Genomic DNA, 5,815 nt, shown 5'->3' on the forward strand with positions numbered 1-5,815 from the left:
AGTGTGCCCGAGTGTACCCTCAAGCAAGAGAACTCTAACCCAAGACAGTGGAAGACCATGGTACAGAGGCTATGGCACTACCCAAGACTAGAGAACAATGGTTAAATTTTGGAGTGTCCTTCTCCTAGAAGAGCTGCTGACCATAGCTTACTACCGTTATCATTGCATTAAAGGGTCGGTTTCCTGATGCGCCATCTCATATGCTTTTTATCAAATGGAGTCTCTTCCACCAATCCTCTTCTCTCCAGATCATTCTTCACTTTATCTCCCATCTAATTATCTGCCTCTCTTTCGGACTTCCCCTTTAAATATGGACATAACAGTCTGGATGAAACTTCTTGTAAACATTCTGACAACTTCAGGATGTTAACTGAATCTTCTTAAACTTCTTCTTCTAGAACTCTAACGACAAATTGAAGATGCATATTGGAAATAGTTCTCTAGTACTAGTAACCAGCAACAAGCCTTTAATGAAATTATACCTTTTGCTGAAATCTAGTGCGCATTCATCAGGCGATTTACACCTATTATGTAGTTCAACAATGATAATGATAATAATTAGTATTATCATTGTTATCACTGCGAAAAAAGTAATGAATTTTCAAAAGATAATTGAGTCTTTCAGTCGAGAAACATGCCAAGCGCCATTTTTAAAAAGTGTCAGAATCGCGATTGAAAATTGCCAATTTTCAGCCCCAAAAAACTGTGCATCGTATTGAAAATATTTTAGGTTAACTGTGTTCTGCATAAAATTTGCTACTATTTATAACAAATATGAAACTCCTAACTATTATATTTGCCGAGTAATTCGCGATTTCTGACACTTTTTAAAAATGGCGCTTGGCATGTTTCTCGACTGAAAGACTCAATTATAGATTATATTCACAAATTGTTGTTCTTTACCCTCACACTCACCCATCATTATCATCAGTATTAGAAGTAGTAGTGTTTGTCGCAGTACCACATCTATTCATCATCATCTAGGAATGTATTGCTGTAATAATTGAGAGAGAGGTTCATTACCTACCAGGACATGAGTCTTTTTATAGTTTATTTATGACATATTTGTTTTGGATGTTGTTAATAGTTTATATATGACATGTCTGTTTTGACGTTGTTACTTATTTTAGAATGATTTATTGTTAATTTGTTCTCTTCATTTATTTATTTCCTTATTTCCTTTCCTCACTGGGCTATTTTTCCCTGTTGGAGCCCCTGGGCTTATTGCATCTTGCTTTTCCAACTAGGGTTGTAGCTTGGATAGTAATGATAATAATAATAATAATAAAAAGAATCGTGCGGATCAGGGTTGCCAGTTTGGTCTTTTTTTAGGCCAAATGACCTCAATTTGGCCTTTTTAAAATAAATTGGTTGGCCGTCAGCTATGGAAATAAGGCGGGTCTTGATGAACATTTGGCCATTTTCTACTAATAGGTTGGCCTTTTAAAGCCTCTGTTTATTAGAAGCTGCCCTTTCCTTATTTAGAAAACCTTGCAACACTGGTCCGGACTCCAACAGGACAGGGGTGCCATTCGTACAATAATTATCGTACATGTACGATTATTTTAGGTCTAGTACGATGTACGATACATACCTTATGTATATACATATATGTGTGAGTTTGATTAAACAATTATACTAAAATATTTTGAAATAAGTCAATCATGTAACTCGTAAATAATTATTTTGAAACTGAGTACGATAATTTTGGTTGAAAAACGACAATTTTAAGGCTCATGTACGATATTCCAGTCGAATAATCTGGCAACCCTGCAACAGGATCATCTCATCATCATCTCGGGTCTCGGGTCTCGGGATGGTGGGAGTCGTCGATTCAGCTGAACCGAAGCACTAGAAGGATCTTTGCAGGGTATCTGTTTCGATTAAGTCAGCATTATTATTATTATTATTATTAGCCAAGCTACAACCCTAGTTGAAAAAGCAGGATGCTGTATGCCCAAGGTCTCAAACAGGAAAAAATAGCCTAGTGAGGAAAGGAAATAAACCAAGTGAAGTAATGAACAATCAAAATAGAATTATTATTATTATTATTATTATTATTATTATTATTAGCCAAGCTACAATCCTAGTTGAAAAAGCAGGATGCTGTATGCCCAAGGTCTCAAACAGGAAAAATAGCCTAGTGAGGAAAGGAAATAAACTGCAAGTGAAGTAATGAACAATCAAAATAGAATTATTATTATTATTAGCCAAGCTACAACCCTAGTTGAAAAAGCAGGATGCTGTATGCCCAAGGTCTCAAACAGGAAAAATAGCCTAGTGAGGAAAGGAAATAAACTGCAAGTGAAGTAATGAACAATCAAAATAGAATATTTTAAGAACAATAACAACATTAAAACAGCTCTTCCAGATATAAACCATAAAAAGAGACTTACAGCAGCATGTTCAACATAAAATCATTTGCTGCACGTTTGAACTTTTGAAGTTCTGCCGATTCAATTACCCCCCGATTGGGAAGATCATTCCACAACTTGGTCATAGCTGGAATAAAACTTTTAGTGTGCTGTGTAGTATTGAGCCTCATGATGAAGAAGGCAAAAATGTTAGAACTAACTAATATTACGAACAGGTTGGTACTGTCCGGGAAGATCTGAATTCGAAGGAAATTCAGAATTATGGAAAATCTTATACAACATGCATAACGAACTAATTCAACTATTTCAATGTCAATTCTTTTAACCCTTTTACCCCCAGGCTATTTGGAAATTTCCAACCCTTAACCCCCAGGGAGTTATTTTTTCCCAGCACATTTTGCAGTATATATTTTTTTTTAAATTACTCTAACAGGGTAATTTTTGTCATAGAGAGGTCAGGTTGTTCTCATTCTCTTGGAAAATGCCTGAATTTTTTCAAAAAATTATCAAAAATATGAAAAAAATAATTTTTATAGCATTTTTTTGCAAGGACGTACCGGTACGTCCATGGGGGGTAAAGGGATGGCTTTTGTGAAACGTACCAGTACGTCCATGGGGGGTAAAGGGATGGCTTTTGTGAAACGTACCAGTACGTCCATGGGGGGTAAAGGGATGGCTTTTGTGAAACGTACCAGTACGTCCATGGGGGGTAAAGGGATGGCTTTTGTGAAACGTACCAGTACGTCCTTTGGGGGTAAAAGGGTTAATCTTTACACACAAGCTCTTGCACTTTTGCATCAATACAAAGCATAGAATTATTTATATACTATGTATTTTGTTAGGTCATTTATCATAACCAAAATACTATGTTAGTGGTTATTTTTTCTTCCACTGTCATATGTGACTGATTTTTAGGTAAGCCGTCTTATATTTAAAGAAATTCAAAAGAATTGGGTATTTTTCTATCGAAGTTTGAAAGTGTATTTGTTAAATTTGTTTTAAGATAATAAATAGCGATTAGAATTACTAATAAAGCCTGTAATCCATACATATACCAAAGGTACTTCCACCAATTTTGGGGGGTAGCCGACATCAACAAGAAACAAAACAAAAAAGGGGACCTCTACTCTCTACGTTCCTCCAGCCTAACAAGGGACTCAGCCGAGTTCAGCTGGTACTGCTAGGGTGCCACAGCCCAACCTCCCACATTTCCACCACAGATCGAAGCTTCATACTGCTGAGTCCCCTACTGCTGCTAATGTAAAGCCTGTAATGTATGCATTAAAAGAAAGTCTATACCAGAACATGGATTCTGAAGGATTAAACTCTTGTTTACAATCATTTTCTGGAAAATTTCGAGATCTGTGAGATTTAGTATCATGTACAATGTCTAGACTCTAGACATTGTACATGATACTAAATCTCACAGATCTCGAAAGTACAGTATGTGGATTTTTTTTCTTATTTCTGCGCCTTCCTTTAGAGAGAGAGAGAGAGAGAGAGAGAGAGAGAGAGAGAGAGAGAGAGAGAGAGAGAGAGAGAGAGAGAGAGAGAGAGAGTGTGTGTGTGTGTGTGTAGGCCAATACACTGACGTTTTTCCTGTGGTTTGAGCAAATAAACCTGATTTTATACGAAAAAAATAAAGACATTTCTTATCCCAATTATCTGAAAGACTTTGTCAATAGATCAATGAATTAATAAGTCAATAATAATAATAATAATGATAATAATAATAAATAAATAAATAAATAAACGAATAAATAAAAGAATGAAAGATATAATTAACAATACAATTGAAAATTGGTTGAATTAAAATTATATATATATATATATTATATATATGTGTGTATGTATATATATATATATATATATATATATATATATATATATATATATATATATATATATATATATATAATGTGGAGGAATGATTAGGAGAACATATAGTGCCTAATAATCATCTCCACTTACATCTATTGACGCAAAGGCCCTCGGTTAGATTTCGCCAGTCGTCTCTATATTGAGCTTTTAAATCAATACTTCTCCATTCATCATCTCCCACTTCACGCTTCATTATCCTCAACCATGTGGGCCTGGGTCTTCCAACCACACAGCTACAATTATACACCATCCTGAATAGACTGACACAAGGCTTTTTATAGTCTATATGTTTTAATGTTACTCTTTTTAAAATACTTTATTTTTCCTTGTTTCCTTTCCTCACTGGGCTATTTTCCCTGTTGGAGCCCCTGGGCTTATAGCATCTTGCTTTTCCAACTAGGGTTGTAGCTTAGGAAGTAATGATAATAATAATGATAATATATATGAAATATCTGTGTTAATATTAATGTATCTTAATATGTTTTATTTTTTTTTCATTCCTTCTTATATCGTTTATTTATTTCCATATTTCCTTTCCTCACTTGGCTATCTTTCCTTGTTGGAGCCCTTGGGCTTAGAGCATCTTGCTTTTTCAACCATAGTCAATTTTTTTTTAGTGAGGCATATTTGCACCGACTCGCAGGGGTGCCCTTTTAGCTCGGAAAAGTTTCCTGATCGCTGATTGGTTGAACAAGATAATTCTAACCAATCAGCGATCAGGAAACTTTTCCGAGCTAAAAGGGCACCGCTGCCAATCGGTGCAAATACGACTCATTAAAAAAAGAAAGAGTATAGGGTTTTCAATGTCATGTCTGGGAATCTGTGATTTAAGTTTGCATTAGTTTTCCTGGTCTTCAACTTGTGTCTCAAGTGCCGAGACCAAAGTTTGTCGTTGCTTCCGATATCAGGTCTCCGTCTTGATCTGTCATCCAGTAGTCACTTATTGCATCATCTACTTATTGCTAAAATGGTAAATTTTGTTGCGATATTTTCCACAGGAAGATGTCTAAGAATGCTTTTGTATATCTGTGTTCAAGCAGTGTGTTCCCTATTATCAGTTCATGAAAAAAAAACCTATTTGCTGATATGGAGTGCCATGCTCTCTCCCAGAATGTAGAAACCAAGTTCCTCCATCCAAGGCTTTTTTTTTCGAATCCAATCAGTCTTCTTTCAGTGAATACACATATCCAGGCCATATATTACAAGAACTGACAAAGGCTGTTCTAATTTGCCATCCTAGTTCAATTTTGGACACTAAAGTTTCCATGTTGTTAAGCTCCACTCTGGATTTTCAAACTTCACTTACTTATTATCGTGAGATACTTCGTACCCTTCTCCCACTTGAAAGGGTTGCACTGGACCAAGGGACATTCGTACCCTTCTCCCACTTGAAAGGGTTGCACTGGACCAAGGGACATTCGTACCCTTCTCCCACTTGAAAGGGTTGCACTGGACCAAGGGACATTCGTACCCTTCTCCCACTTGAAAGGGTTGCACTGGACCAAGGGACATTCGTACCCTTCTCCCACTTGAAAGGGTTGCACTGGACCAAGGGACAT

The sequence above is a fragment of the Palaemon carinicauda genome, chromosome 26 (assembly GCF_036898095.1).
Source record: "Palaemon carinicauda isolate YSFRI2023 chromosome 26, ASM3689809v2, whole genome shotgun sequence".
Classification (NCBI taxonomy): Eukaryota; Metazoa; Arthropoda; class Malacostraca; order Decapoda; family Palaemonidae; genus Palaemon; species Palaemon carinicauda.